General features: G+C 44.3%; 1 protein-coding gene across 1 annotated transcript in view; it reads right to left on the minus strand.

Annotated features, from left to right (window-relative positions):
- Positions 1-16,852, minus strand: part of LOC144829330 (uncharacterized) — a 320,407-nt gene that overhangs the window by 62,306 nt on the left and 241,249 nt on the right. The window lies entirely within an intron of this gene.

Raw genomic sequence — 16,852 nt, forward strand, 5'->3', positions numbered from 1 at the left:
ACGCTCTTTAATATATATATATGAGCTCCCTGGCATGGATGGCCAAAGCACGAGGAATATCCCTGGTGTCATACGCTGATGACACCCAGATAGTGATTGCCCGGTCTAATGACCCAGAGCAGGATAAAGTAAAATTTAAAGAAGACATCTCAGCAATTGCAGAATGGATGACAGCAAACTTCATGCAATTAAATTCCACTAAATCAGAGATTCTTCTAGTTGGCAATGAGTCCCATCTCTGGACGAATGATTGGTGGCCTCGGGGGCTAGGTGACCCCCCTGATCCCAAACCTGTGGTGAAAAACCGAGGCTTTCTAATGGATAAAAATCTCAACTTTGAAACACATGCCAAGTCAGTAGCCGGGAAATGCTTTGGACTACTGCACGGCCTACGACCGATCCTGGGCCTCTTTGATGCCCAAACACGCCAACTGGTCCAAGCTTCTATACTGGCCCACCTGGACTACTGCAATGTTCTCCTGCTCGGCTCTAATAGATCCGTGCTTAGTAGACTGCAGAGGGTCCAGAATGTGGCAGCACGTATTATTTTTGCCCTCCCTAAATTTAGCCATGCGTCTAATCTCTTCCGCCGTCTGCACTGGCTGCCGCTGGAACAGCGTATTCACTTCAAGACGCTCTATATCACGTATAAGATGCTGACTGGCAGTGCTACTGACATCCTGAGTGATCTCTGTACTCGGTACACCCCCTCACCTGCCCTACGTTCGGCACACCAGAGTATTGCCTGTATCCCTCACATTCGCAGAGCAAGATCCGGCGGTCGCTCTTTCAGACGCCTGGCCCCCACTCTCTGGAACCCTCTCCCCTTCCACATCCGCAGCAACCCTGACCACCAGGCTTTCAGACGTCTTGTGAAAACGTGGTTCTTCTCCCAGGCCTAACCCTCCCTGTCTGTCATGTTCCTGTCCCACCCCTGGAATATTTCCCTCTGCTCTATTTCCTACTTAGTCTGGCTTTTAGCGCTGTGACGCCTCTTTGCAGAGGCAACTACGCGCTTTACAAATATTTTAATCAAATCTAATCTAATCTTTGCATTGACAACAAAGCAGTATACTCTCAAAGCCTTGGCTAACCTGTAGATATTGCAGTTGTTTGAAACAGTGTTTTAAGTACTGCTTGGCCTACATTAGCTTCTTGTCGTGCTACCACATCTACACAATAGTGTTTGATAAATGTGTGTGGTGTAGATCATGAAGCTGCCTTACATATGTCAGCTAGAGGAATGTTTCCTAAAAAGGCCATACTAGCCTCTATTTTGCAAGTGGAATGCGAATCAGGTTGAGGAAAAAACACAGGTAACTCAACTGATTGGTTAATAGGAAAAGCAGAAACTGCTTTGGATTGGGGCGGAGAACTACCCTGTCTTTATGGAGCTGAAAGAAGGGTTCTTCTAAGGTTAATGCTTGTAGCTTACCAACTCTCCCTAATGAAGTGATCGCAATGAGGAAAGTAACCTTCCATTAGAGAAACTTTAAAGGACAATTATGCAAGGGTTCAAAAGGAGGACCCATTAAGCCTTGAAAGGACAATGTTGAGATTTCACTCTGGTGCAGGGGGAATTCTTGGTTGTATTACCCTTTTCAAGCCTTCCATGAAAGCTTTGATTACTGGAACTTTGAATAGGGATAAATGCTGTCTGTTCTGCATATACGCAGCTACTGCTGCAAGGTGCAAACAAATAGATGTATAAGCCAGTCCATATTTGTGAGAAAGTCGCTCTATATATACTGGACTAGAAGGAAGTACAGTGTGTATAGAGTCCACAAACCCCAGAGGTATAACAGAGGTAAAAGTCAGAACTGACCTTATTCTCCAAAGTGGTAGCTTGGTCGAGCAGTAAGGCAGTGGACAGTGTAAAGCATTTGATGTACACATTCAGTCAGCAAAAGATTTCACACACTCAAGGACTGAACTCCAGGCCAATTGTTTGTATATCCAGAGATATGGTTGTTTTATTTTTAGAACCAACAGTTATAAAAATATACTTTTCACATTACGAGTACTCGCATGTAAATACTTTGCAGAGGAGCAGTAAGTTTGTATACACATTAATCACAGGTTAGCTAATAAGTAATACAGTTCTGAAACACACTCTAGCATTGAGCTCAATGGGTTTTCATAGGAAAGTACAGTTGATTACTTTATGGATTACTTTTGTAGTCGCAGGACTAGATCTTGGATTCAGTCCGGGGTCTAAACTGAAACCAGATTAGCAAAAACATTTTAGTTACAGTGATGATTTTTCCTGAATATAAAGCTGTTTTAAAAGTTCACACTTAGAAACTTTTCGAGGTGATTCTAACAATGTTATTCAATGGGAGAAAATTTCAGGTTACAGGTAAAGTGCGATCGCGTTACTTTTGTAACCCAGCACTAGTCTCCTAGGGCCAGCACTGGGGGCTTAACTCAAAACAGGTAGGTAATTGCGTTTCAGTATTTCCTACGATTTTTAAAGAATATTTGCAGTTTTCAAAAGTAGACAGAAGAATTTTCATAGAAAAGCAGACAATGGGTTCCTATGGAGAAAATACAGGTTACTAGTAAACCCTCTAGGGATTACTTTTGCGGTTCAGTACTGGGCTGAAAGGTACAGTACTGGCTTCTCTCCTGATCAGAAGTGAGTGTTTTCAAATTCGGACTTTGGCTGATTTTATAGGAATATTTTCAGTTTTCGAAACTTCACACTTAGAACATTTTCGAGTCAAAAATGGGTCAATGTTATCCAAAGGCAGGTAAGTGAATTACCGGTTTCCAGGTGAGTACTTGGTTGGTGAAGTTAGGGTTCTGGGCATAGACTCAGGAGTCCCCTAGGGTCAGGTGAGTACAGTTGGTTCGGTCCCAGCGGTGCAGAGGCGGCCGGGTGCAGAGGTAGGTAGGCCCAATGTTATCCAATGAGGGAAAGGGGGCCTTCGGTTGGTGACTGCTGGCTAGCAGGCCACGCGGCTCTGGGAGCTGGGCTCCTGGTCACTTGCTCTGGGCAAGACGGGAAGTAGGCTAGGGCAAAGAGGTCACAGCTAGCGGCACTTGGGCGGCTGGGTGCAGGGTGTTTTTGAGCCGTCAGGCGCTCAATGTTATCCAATGAGGATCTTGAAAAAGGAACAAAGGCTGCAGGCTCGGGACGGTGACTCTCCAGGGGCGACCAGAACTTCGAGAGGTAGGTTGGGATGTTGGAGCACAGGTAGGTACCCCAAAGGGAGGCACAGGGGGCTGTAGAGCGCCGGGTGTAGGGGTGTCTTTGGGTGTCGGAAAAACTTACCCTCGGCTGGTCGCGGTTGGGGTGGCCCCTGGTTCTGAGTCTGCAGGTGTCGGCTGGTTCATCGAGGAGGGTCTTTGGGCACTGGACTTCGAATCCCAGTCACCGGGGGGATGTCCTCGTGGTCTTGGTTCGGGTTGGCCGGCCCGGGCTCGGCTGGTGCAGAGTGGGCTGGTCCGGAGCTTCCTGGTGGGCACCAGGTGTGTTGTTGCAGCAGACCCTCTGCTGATGGGAGTCCCAATCGTCGAGAGGGTCAAGGCAGGCAGGTCCTCTGGGTGTCCCAAGGTTGCTGTCCGCGGAGGTTGCCGGGTTTAGGCAGGAGCAGGTTCCAGGATCAACAGGCCGGTAGGGCTGGGGCCAAGTCAGTTGTTGTTGTCCTGTTGTTAGCAGCTGGCGGGTCGTCTTCTTCTTGATCTTCTTTCTTCTTTTTGATATCGGGATCCGAAGAAGGAAGGTTCAGGGAGCCCCTAAATACTAAATGTAGGGGCGTTACAGGTAGGGCAAGGGCAGGGACCAGTGGGTCCCTGTCCTGGGGTGAGTACACCCCTAGCCTGCTCCTCTCCTGTGGGAGGGGGGCAGGAGCCTAGATGGGATTGGGCAGGACTCCCCATCTACAAGATGGCCGGAACCAGGGGTCATGCTTCACCTCGCCTCCTCCACCTGAGGGGTGGAGTTGGCACAGGTTGGCACCCCCCCTTCCTGACGTAGTTTTTCCCGCCAGTCTTCCCACCAGAGTGGGGGTAGGACTGGTGGGGGCTGGTTTCTGGGTACAGCAAATGGTCTGGGGAAGCTCTCAGAGGCGGTATGCCTTTGAAGCTTCCCCCTGTCCATCCTTGGGGAGGAGACATAGCACCTCGCCCAGGATGTGCTTTGTTGCAGACCCAGTAGAGCGGGGGGCTCTCCACCCAGGGGTCCAGCAACATGTCTGCTGGGTGGCAGCCTCTGCCGCCACTCAGCCCAGACGTGGATTGTAGGTTCGGGTTTTTGAAGGGCATCTCTAAGATGCCCTCTCTTGCATGTTACATTAAATCCCACACTGGCATCAGTGCGGGTTTAATGTGCTGAGAAGTTTGGTACCAAACTTGTCAGTCTTCAGTGAAGCCATTATGGTGCTGTGGAGTTCGTGAATGACAACCTCCCAGCACTATATACTCTTAAATGGCAACACTGCACTTACAGTGCCCAGGAATGGCCCTGGGTACTGTAGGGGCACAGGGCTCATGCACCTGGGCCCTCACCTCTGGCATAGAGCACCCAGCTAGAGGGGTGGCTGAAGTATGTCAGGGCAGTGGGTTCTGTGGGCATGGCACACAGGGATGTGTGCCATGTCGACTCTTGCTTTAATTCTGTACTTAGGCCCTCAGCCTTCAAAGGCAGTGTGTGGGAGCCAGGGTAGAGGGCCCCTGAGGGTGGCACAATAAGTGCTGCAGCCCTCAGGGGTCTTCTCTGGTCACCATGCCCTGGGTACCTAGGGTACCATTTACTAGGGGCTGACAGGGGCCAGAGATGCCAATTGGGTATTTTGTTTCAGCATAGCTTTTCTTTGTAGGGAAGGAACACAGGCCCTGGGTACCTGATTGGCAGGGACCCAGGGCACACTCAGTCAAAGTACATCAGCAGTTCAGAAAAAAGTGGGGGCATACCAAGGCAAGAAAGATGGCACTTTCTCACAATATTGCTGTAAGTGCAACAGATAACAGATAATGTTTTTTACAGAACGATCTAGAGGATTGATTTTGTTGTTATTACAATAGACAACAAATCTTTTCCACTTTACTGCATAACACACTCTGGTAGTAGGTTTTCTTGCTTCTTTTAAAATAGTCATAAAGTCTGGTGGTAGATTTAAAGAACTAAACTCTATGACTTCAGGAGCCAGATCGCTAGGTTTAGTTCTTTGGGATTGGATGCCTGATTTCTCCATGGCTCTGAGTGAGGAGCCTGGAGGTGAGATGCAGCTTTTGATGTGGAAATACTGACAGCTCCAACAGGGTGGTGTACCATGGTTGCTGGGCCAATGTGGGAGCTACTAGAATCAGTGTGAGGAATGTTTCCTTGAGCTTCCGAACCAGAAGCAGAATGAGCAGGAGAGGTGGGAAAGTGTAGACAAATATTCCTGAGGGCATTGCTTTTGGAGAGTGGGTGTGGGTACCTGGAGACGAAGTTTGGCTATTTTGCATTGTCGACTGTGGCAAACAAGTCTATTTGTGGGAATCCCTGTTGTTGGAAGTATGGAAGGAGAATTTAGGGATGAAGTCCCCATTCATGTATTTGCTGTCTTTTTCTGCTGAGGAGGTTGGCAATTTGATTGTTTACCCCTGGAAGGTGTTCATCCAGAAGATACGTTCTGTGATGGATTGCCCGATTCCAAATGGCTTGAGAGAGGTGTGACAGTTGGAGAGAGTGCCCCCCCCCTGTTTTTTTAACATAATACATTGCTGTCATGTTGTCCATATGGACTAGTACAGCTTTACCTATTAGGTGAGCTTGAAAAGCTTTCAGCACTAGAAAGACTGCCAGAAGCTCTATTTATTTGTTTATTGCACTTGTAAAGCGCGCAGCTACCCAACAGGGTTTCCTGGCGCTGTGAGCATGTGTAGGTAAACAACCAAATTAGGCAATAGGCATAAAAAGGGCAGACAAAGATCAAGCTGAGTCACTAAACAGAAACGTCTTTAAACCTTTACGAAAAGGTAACAAAGATTGACAGTTCCTAAGGGCAATTGGAAGGGAATTCCAAAGCCTGGGGCCAAGACAGGCAAATGAGCGACCTCTCATACGGGCAAGTCAAAATCTTGGAACTGAAAACTGTGAGAGGATGGAGGATCTCAACTGTCGAGCCAGAACATAGGGTGTAACCAGACTTTGAATATAAGAAGGGGCAAGGTCACATTTAGCATGAAACATATAACATAGGGCCTTGAACTCAATACGCTTGTTAAAACCAAGCCGGTGGAGTTGGTGGAGCTGAGGGGACGCAGAAGCATATCTAGGCAGATGGAAAAGAAGGCGGGCAGCAGCATTTCGAATGACCTGTAAGCGATGTAGGTACAGCACATTGCCGTAGTCTAGCCTGGATATCACCAAAGCCGACAGGACCTTACTCTGAGCTGGGGGTGGAATTTCTGCTCCACCAGAGTAGCAAAGCAAGATGCTGTAACCCTGGAGACCTGAGGCTTGAGGGAGAGCTATTTATAAATGATAAAACCCAGGTTTTTTACTTTGGGGACAGAGGCAGGTACCGGGCCCAAATTATCAGGCAAATTTTTAATTCCCCAAAGCTCTGGGTTATTACCCAGAATGAGCACCTCCGTTTTGGTGCTATCAAGCTTAAGAGCATTACTAGACAGCCATGAAGAGACATTCCTCAAGCCAAGCTGCAACAAGGAAGGATCTTAGTGCTGGGCAGCAGAAACAGAGAAAACAATCTGGGTATCGTTGGCATAGGAAAATATAGTCAAACCCGACTTCTCAGCAATGTCTGCCAGAGGACGGGAATATATATTGAAAAATAACGTGCTCAAGATAGAGCCTTGAGGAACTCCGGAGGTTAAGGCTAGAGTGTTAGTCCTCACTTTGTTCCAAAAGACCTGAAAAGTACGGTCCTTTAAGAAGGAGGTCAGCCACCTCTGAGCCAGACCCATAATGTCAGAGGCTTCGAGATGTTCTAACAGAATGGAGTGAGACACTGTATCGAAAGCGGCGCACAAATCTAGCAGCATGAGAGCAGAGGTACTCATGGAGTCAAGTTGTAACCTGAGGTGTTCAGTAACCCCTAGAATAGCACACTCGGTACTGTGGCCAGATCTGAAGCCAGAGATAGATAGCTGGCTGATGTGGAGACTTTTGTACCTGTTGCGCCACAGGCCTTGAATTGTGTAATCCTGGAGAGGGGCACCACAACATGTCAGAGATGCATGTGCTGTGAGCAGGGTCTGTGGAATAGGCTTGATGAAAGGTTGTCCTGATACATTTTGTGGGCTCCACCACTGCAGAGAGCGATGGGTGCGTCTGTCTACCAACACGAGATCGGTTAATAGACCCTGTGACTGATTCCACTGACGTGCTAACACTCCAGTAGATGACGCATGTGGAGTCTTGCATGGGGTACAATTGCGATGCAAGAAACCATCATTCCCAGTAGTTGCATGAACACTCTTGCTGGTAATGAATGGTTGGATATCATAGACTGAATGTTGTGATTTCTGGCTACATAGGGAGAAGGTAGAGCTTTGATAGTGTCTAGACTGGCTCCTAGGTAAGATTGCGTATGTGAAGCATGCAGGTGCGATTTTATATGCATTGACCATAAAGCCCAGTTGATGAAGTAGGTCTATTGTGGTCTGAGTGTGTCTTAGACAGTTTTGGTAAGTGCTGACTTTGATCAGCCAGTCCTCTAGGTAGGGGAAGATGTGAATATGCTGTCTTCTGAGATGAACTGCAACTACCGCCAGGCATTTGGTAAATAATCTGGGAGCAGCAGTCACTCCAAACAGGAGTACTTTGAATTGGTAATGTGTGTCTCCTATCACAAATCTGAGACATTTGAGATGAGCTTGATGAATTGGAACATGAAAATATGCATCTTTTAAGTCTAGAGTTGACATAAAGTCGCTCTGCTGTAAAAGTGGAAGTATCTGTTGAAGGGTCACCATGTGAAAGTGCTCTGAAAGTATGTATTGGTTCAACTTTCTGAGATCCAGAATAGGTCTTAAAGAGCCGTCTTTTTTGGGGATGAGAAAGTAGAGAGAGTAAACGCCTGAACCTTGGTACTGAAGTGGAACTGTTTTTTTGGCTCCTTTCAGTAAGAGAGATTGCACTTCTTGTTCGAGCAAAGGCAAGTGGTCTGGGGACAATTTGTGAGAGTGAGGTGGAGTATTTGGAGGATTGGCAATAACCATGTTGGATAATTCCAAGCACCCATTTGTCGGTTCTTATAGATTGCCAAAAAGGGAGAAATTGTTGAAGTGTTCCCCCGACAGGTGTGGAACAGTCAGAGGAAAGGGTAGGGAAGTCACTGTTTATTAGGGGAAGGGGAGTTACGGGGTCTGGTGCCCTTGCCCTTAGAGTTGTTTCCTCTATACCCCCTCTAAAAAAGCCTCTTGAGGAAGAGGATTGGTTGTTACCCTTGTACGGGGAAGTGTTTTGGTATGAGGATGTTGACTTGGACCCTCCCCGGTAAAAGGAGCGCTGGAAGGAGCCCCTGTTTGAAGGAGAGTGAAGCGCTCCCATGGATTTTGCTACCTTGTGTCCTTTTTAATTTTTCGAGTGCTTGATCTACCTCAGGGCCAAAAAGATGTTCTTTGTCAAAAGGTGTATTTAAAATAAATTGTTGGACTTCAGGCTTAAAACCAGAGATCCTTAACCAAGCATGCCTTCTGAGTGGGACACTAGTGTTGACCTCTCTAGCTGTGGTGTCAGCAGTGTCTAGAGCACACCTAATGAAAGAGTTGAAATTAGTTTTCCTGCTTGGACCAAGTCTCGGGCTTTAGCTTTATGCTCATCTGGGAGATAGTATAGCAATTGCTCCATTTCCTCCCAGTGCACCCTGTCGTATTTGGCTAAAAGGCCCTGCGTGTTGGTAATACACCAGCAGTGATTGGCAGCTTGAGCAGCTATGTGTTTGCCAGAAGCATCAAGGAGTTTTGATTCCTTAACTGGGGGAGGAGCATCCCCCGAGATTTGAGAATTAGCTTGCTTGAGGGCTTTAGATACTACTAAGGAGTCAAGTGGTAAATGGCCTTTAATAAATACCCGATCTGTCGGGAAAGGTTTGTATTTTTTGATGACTCTAGGAGTCAGGATTCGTGCACGTACAGGGTCTTTAAAAATTTCACCTGCATGCCTCTTCATTCCTTTGAGCATAGGGAGTGTTTGGCTAGACTCTGTGTGGATCCTAGTGTCTAAAATAAAAAAAAATCCTCTTCTAATGATTCTTTGTGGAGTACCACCCCATGGGATTGTGTGGCCCTGGCAATAAGTTCTTGCTAGGATATATTGGTGTCAGCTGGAGAAGACTTGGCAGGGTAAAGGTCTGGATCATTTTCCAATGAGGGTCAATTGTATAATCCTTCCATGGTTTCCCTGGTAAGAGTGTGTCTTCCTCATCAATGTAATCTCCTTCATAGTGAGATAGTGGAGAGTCATGAGGCGTGATGTGCAAAGGATCTAAAAGTGGAGAGGAGGGTGGAGGTGGAGTAGATGGCTGTGGTGGATGAAAAGGGCTGGTACCAACATTTTTCCTCCTCAAAGGGATTTTGTAATGGCTGTCATCATCAGGAGGCTTGTGCTTAGCAGGCGGCTTGGCATGAATATGAACTGTATCAGGATTAATGTACAGTTTCTTTTGTTTGGGATTGAGTTTGGATGGTACAATGTCTATTTTCAGATCGGAAGGTGCTGGAGGGACATCTTTGGTATTTAGCACCAACGGTTTCGGGGCCGAGGTGAAATGGCCTTTCGGCACGGAAGGTTTCGGTTCCGAAGGCTGTTTCTTTTTCGACGTGGAGGGCTTTGGCTCCGAACCGAGTTTGTACTTGGAACTGGAAGGTTTTAGCTCCGAGGTGGATTTCGGCCATCTCTATCCCGAGTCTGAAATCTTGACAACATGTTTTGGTGCTGAGCCGGAAGGGGAAGTGTCAGAAACATCGTATTGGTGCTGAGCTTGGCCAGAAGGCAGAGGTGGTAGCGAAGCCTTAGATTTTTGGGGAGTGGGTGGATGGAGCATGGGTCTTCTGTACTCATGTCTCTGGATTGGATGAGAATGAATGACTCAATGTAACATGTTTGAGGGAAAAATTGTCTGGCAGGCACCTGTTGAATGTTGAAATGATAACAGAAGATGCTCCAAAAATGTGTGGTAACGGTAATAGTGATGATGTAGGTCAAGCTGATCCTGCCAGCATACTTGATGAGCTTAGGGCAAATGAAAATTACCATGAAACTGAAATAGGCAATGAAATAGTGGGGATGGGCCTCCCGGAAATAACCAAAGACAGTGAGCGATGTGCTAGTGGTGGATTAGACGAAACCTCTCGGAAAAAATGGTCCATAACATTTTGGAACATAGCTGGCCTTCGGGCTAAGTTAGAGAATCCTGCTTGGAGGCTTTTTACTGAAAACTGTGACATCATATGCCTTCAAGAAACATGGGCGGAGGGGAAACATCATTTGAGTGGCTTCATAACAGTCTCTATCCCTGCTGTAGCTTCAGCACATGGAAGAGCGAAAGGGGGTTTATGTATGTATATCTCAAATCGCCTAAATAAAAAAAAATTACAGCTATATTCCCACACATCCTTCTTTCATATCGTTGGGGTTCACTTTAGTAGCTCTGTATCTTCCCTAATAGTTAACTTTTACAATAACATTCCTTCTGCAACTATATTGTTGGTACTTAAAACTCTGAACAACAAGTTAAACAGTATCATCAATGGCTCTAACAGACTCTTTACGGTAATATGGGGAGAGGATTTTAACTGTTCTTTATGTTCAAGAGCTGGAACAGGAAATTGTGGATTATCAATGGAAAGGGATACTAATACATCCCATTTTGAGCATTCAACATTGGGGAACGCATTAAATGATATTTTGTTTACCTATAATCTAGGGTTTGCAAATGAACTATGCCATAACAAAATGCCATTTACTGCAACCTTTAATGGCAGAGGAACGATGTCGACTATTGATTATATCCTCATTTCTATCAGCTACCATGATTGTATTGATAATTATAGCGTTCTGAATGTCCCTCTTAGCGACCATTTTCCGATAAGGCTAGAACTGTTGGATACATGTCTAACTGTGCTTAAGAAAGCAGAGGTTTTTTCTATTGATGTGGATATAAATAGACAAAATGGGTATGCCCTCAAATGGACTAAGGTGGTCCCTGAGATATTCCTTAGTAAACTTGTGAAAGCTTGTTGTATAAACTTCGACGCATGTCTAGACCCGGAAACAAAGGACTCTGAAATTATAATTAATTTCAGTGAGATTATTGCCAACATAAAAAAGGGTCTATGGGTTGATGTTAAGGCTAACAAGTGTAAAGCGAGAAACAAAGGGTGGTTTACACCGGAATGTAGCAAAGCTCACAAATTGCTAAAATTGGCTCTGCAGCAGCAAGTGAGAAATCAATCCCTGATAAGGGTTTTACGTAAGGAGTACAAAACAGCACTCAAAACCCAAAAGGAGTTTTTAAAAAATAAGGCATGGTCTGCCATTCTGGAAGCCTCAGAACTAAAGGACATGACTGCTTTTTGGAAAGCAGTCAATGCACCTTTTTTTAAGGATAGTTCAAAGGCCCGTATGGAGATAGCCGTAAGTGAGGAAGATTGGGTGAAGCATTTTGAAACTCTATATAAAATAGCAGTACCCACTATCGATTTTTATAAGGGAACCTATGGCTAAGGAGAAATATGTAGAAGGCCATCAACTTAACTTCCAACTTGATGAGGTAATTAAGGGTATTAAGTCTAGTCTTGGGGGCAAGGCACCAGGGCCCGACGGTGACCCAGTAGACATCTTTAAAAAGAATATCAATCTTTGGGCTCCGATACTTACCAGGATTTTTAATGCCACATGCTCTAAAGGATTACTTGATACATGGTATAAATCGATCATTGTTCCGATATTTAAAAAAGGAGATAGATCCAGCTGTGCCTGTTATCGGCCCATATCACTACTTGATTCTACCATAAAAATTATTGGGAGAGTGATTTTAGACAGACTCCAGAAATGGGCAGAGGAACACCATATTATAAGTGATCTCCAATATGGGTTCCGAGAAGGAGTTGGCACAACTGAGCAAGTACTTAATCTATCAATCCTGATTGAGAAATATACCACGGCTAAGGGAGGTAGACTCTATCTAACATTTTTAGACCTCACTTCAGCATTTGATTTTGTAAACCACGGCAAATTATGGATAATCCTAACTAGCCTGGGAGAATTATATAATGGAGCTGGTGCAATGGTCAGATTTGGCTTAAATGGTGAGTGTACAAGGGAATTCAGAGTGGGGAGGGGCGTGAGGCAGGGGTGCGTCCTTGCCCCATTCCTTTTCTCTATTTACATTAACAACTTAGAGGACTCACTCCTAAAGGAATGTAATGATATACCAAGTGCCATGACTCGCCGGTTACCTGCACTCATTTATGCAGATGATACGGTGCTTATGGCCAGAACCCCGTTAGCTATGCAGGCCATGATTTCGTCTTTTAGTGGTTTTATGGATAAACTCGAACTTCAAATTAACTGTACCAAGACATTTGTGATGAATTGTGGGGGAAATGTTCGGCAAAAGAAGAAAACAATGTTCATTGGATCAACCCCACTACAGCATACTCCGACCTTTTCGTATTTGGGGATTCTTTTCGATCATACTGGGAACTGGAACAGGGCAATACAGGCCAGGAACTTACTTTTCTCCAAAGCCACAATGGCCCTCAAGTCCTTTAGCAAAAAGATGGTCAAAAAGCCAGTCAAAGAGCTGCTATATATTTATAAGAGTAGCTGTGTCTCAGTAGCACTATATGGGGCTGGTATTTGGGGAAATTTAAACGTTACTAGTTTGCAAATAAGTGAAAATAACTTTTTACGATTTTTATTGTCTCTCCCATCGAGCACGTCAAACTATAATTGTCATACAGAACTGGGTATCTATTTTCTGGAAGATCTAATTAAAATTCAACCGTTGCTGCTTTGGCATCGGGTATGGACTACTGAGAGATGTCATTTAAACCGACTTATCTTGGGAGATGTGTTAAAGTTGGACGGGGTCAAAAGGATAAAATGGCTACGCTACATAAAAACTGTTTTTAATAACATCAAGCATCCGGAGTATTTTGATGAGCCTGAAACTATGTTCAATATTACTAGGAAGTCTCTCAAACAATTGTGCCTAGACTTTATGGTGAATCAAAGAGAATCAGCGGAAATGATAAAAAAGACTGTGATTTCCCATCAAATGATTACTAAAGGAGGGACTCTTCAGCCTTATCTAAATTTACAAATGAACGATCATGAAAGGTTCTTACTGATAAGATTTAGATTCGGAATATTGTTTAGATTACTGAGCTTCCCAGTCATAAATGACTGGTCCACGGTTCTGTGTATATGCCCTTGTGACAATGTCTCTGAACAATAATATTAATTTTTTATTTTTTTGTAGATTTTATGTGACATCTAGAAGGAGATGGATTATGCCAATTTTAAAATATATGAATTTGAGACAGTGTCGTCCTGCATTTCTGGCCATACAGACCCTTGAAGACATTTTTTCTGTTTCTTCCGTGGTGGCGTTTCTTAAAAATGTATTTTATCTGCGTAAGACGATGATAATATGACTTTTTCTTGTGTATAAATGCTTAGTATAGATTGTTATCATTTTTCTTAAATTGACTGTTAACTGATGTTTGATGACTGAAAATTTTTAATGTGATTTTATGTACTTTTATGGTTATGAAACATAACCGAATAAAGTTTTTCTGACTGACTGTACTCATGTCACCCTGTCCCTGCGGCACATCGTTGCATCGAGGTCTATCTGCAACTCTGAATCGGAGTCTGACATGGAGAAGGCCTCTTCTTCCTCAGCGGTTGAGGGCTCGAGGTCATCTTACTTGGAGTCTTTATTGAATATATCCGGCGTGTCGTAGACGTGTTGGCGCCGCATCTCCAGACGTCGAGGCCGACGATTGCAGAGAGTTTTCTTTGACCGAAACAATTTGCACCCCTCTCAGTGTTCTTCCCTGTGCTCTGGAGACAAGCACCAGTTACACACGTGGTGCGAGTCGGTGCATGGGTACTTTTGTGTGGCACAGAGAACAGAACTTGAAAGGGGTCCAGTCCATCAAAGAAGAGCTGGACCGACGCGGTTAGGCCAGAAGGCCACGAACGAACGTTTCGGGTCAAAATTGGAGATTTCGTTGACCGAATCGATACGCAAAAGATGGGGAACGTGTATGGAACAATACCGTCGAGGGTAGAGTGGATTGAGCACTGAGGCGAACCCAAAGAATGGTTTCGAACCGGAGTGCGGCAATACACGTCCGAACTTGATGGTGGAAAAAAACAATCTAACGATGGAGTTGATGCCCTTGCCCACTATCACCAAAAGGAGGAGTCACCTTACCTTGAGACTAGGAAAGACTTCTTTTGAAGAAAAACAACTTGCAAACTTCTGGACTCAACATTAGATAGCAGGAGAATGCAAAGCATGTGTATCTACAGCACACATGTCTCAAACATAGACTTATTTAACTTTGAAGAATAGCAAGTTAAAGCGTCACCCCTCTGAAGAGTATCTTTATGAGACTGCGAAACTAGTGATTGTTTAGGTTGCAACTCCGTGGGAGAAGGACTGGTGCTGATTGTAATGCTCTGAAACTGGAAGCACACTTGTGACTTTGTCCAAATGGAACAATCAATGGTTATGGTTATGCCTGTGAGCTTAACAGCCATACTTGCCAAGTCGTACTGTTGATCACCAACAATCCCTATGTCTTAATTTAGTGTTAAAAGAAAGTGTAGTACTTAGAACACAAGTACTATAACAGTAATTGATGTCAGAACTCTGACTAGGAAGGAGCTAGAGTGTCCTGGGTTTATTTGTTTATCGGTATTTCATGTACAGTACTTTCTCTTATGTGTACTTCTTTTTAGAATGTAAAACACTGTCTGGACATACCTGTATATATGATCATTACTATATTCTGAGTGTCCAGACTAGCTCATCGGCATCATTAATGCTTGAGCAGCTCTGCCTTCATACTACTGAGAGTTAAGTGCTTAAGAATGACATTTGGTCATTTCAGTTTAGAGTCTAATAGCTCTCTGACCCCTGGACACCAGAGATAAACTACTCCAATTGTCACTTCTGAAGCCCAGTAGCCCCTGGTTACTGTGGGACCCCAGGAATCAGGGATAGCCAGTCTACATCAACATCTTGTACTCTTACAGATATGTAAGTTACAAAGGACAGTAAAAAATTATCTGTTGTGTAACTAGATGTGCTAAACTCTTTACAACTGACATTGCACTCTTATTGCAGTAGTTATGGAGACTGGTCACATTTTTACCCAGAGTAGAGTGCGTTCTTTAGTTACAAGATCTATGGAAATGCCTTTCACAGTACTTACATTGCATGATCATAGTGTACGGGGCTGTTTCTGGAAAATACTTTCAATGTAGTAGACAAGATTTATGAAGTAGCATGAGAATTCTATTCCAATACCAGAGTCCATGTGTTTGCCTTGGGCTCCCTCACAGCCACTGCAATGGAATTAAGTAGAAGGAAAACACATACAAGTCTGTAAATACTGTCAAAGTGAGAAATTCTGGTGCCACACTTAGTTTCATAATCAGAGACTGTACTGCTAGAATGAATGCCTAAAGCCTAGATACACTTCATGAAGGCAATGCTAAGCTTACTGAGATGGTCAGTGTGATGAATAATTATCCATATGACCATAGGAATGTTTCACAAATGATGTAAAAGATGAAGAATTTATGACAGTTTAGAGTTCAATGAATGGTGATCATCAATTGATTATTGGCAGAGCTCAGGATCAGAATGGCATTCTTTGTGGAGTATTGACCTGGTTGTGCTGCCTCACATTAAACAACCCTGACTTGTATCCTTGGACCCCCACCCTTGTTGAGTTTTTAGTTGCTCTCATGCAACCTTTGTTCTGTACAAATGCCCATATATATACACAAGGATACATCCAACAACAAGCATTGGTAATGCGCATGAGGTCTCACCTTTTGGCTTTGTCAAAGCAGATGTACTGGCCTTGACACTGCATTATGCTGATGCTTTTTTGCATTGGCAAAACAAAAAAATGCTTATTGACGATGCAGAACTGAAACAGCAACAGAAAATAATAAGTGGTGTGAAAATTCACAGGCATCATTGTACAAGCGCACATACGTTATGTTTTCTTTTATAAAGGATGTGATGAGGAAGAGCAGGAAAGCAACAGTGGAGGGGTGTAAAGTCAGCCGGGTGGTAAACAAGCTCGGGGGAGCATGGGAGAAGATGGGGGGGAGGGTTTAAATATATATATATTTTTTTAAAGTTGAGCTACAAATAAAATAAAAAACTGTAACCAGAATGTGAGTCATGAAAGGATACATGTCATTAAATCAAAAGGAGAGCAAAGAAGATATGCTCCAGGGAAGGGACAAACACATGAAAAGGAAAGAAAGCCATCAAATACGATGCAAGCAAATGACAAGAAAGGCTGGCTCAAAGCCTATTGTAAGAATTGGTATTGTCCACAGCAGGTCTTCGACAAGAGACAGCTAAATATAGCCAGTAGAGGAGTGCTAAAAAGGGGTGTTTTCTGCTGAATGTGGTTTCTGTGAAGGATAGTAAAGCCAGCCCACATTAACTTGGTACAAACTAACGTATCTCCTACATATACCTATACGGCTTCATCCTTGTTCCCATAGGCACTTCAGCAGTATAAACAAAGACATTCTCAAGAGGAGATCACCCAAAACATGTATAGCCAAGAAAGACGATGATGAGCACAGGCACTTCAAAAACAAGCACAACAACTAGAAGACAAC

Source organism: Lissotriton helveticus, chromosome 4_1 (assembly GCF_964261635.1).
Source record: "Lissotriton helveticus chromosome 4_1, aLisHel1.1, whole genome shotgun sequence".
NCBI lineage: Eukaryota > Metazoa > Chordata > Amphibia > Caudata > Salamandridae > Lissotriton > Lissotriton helveticus.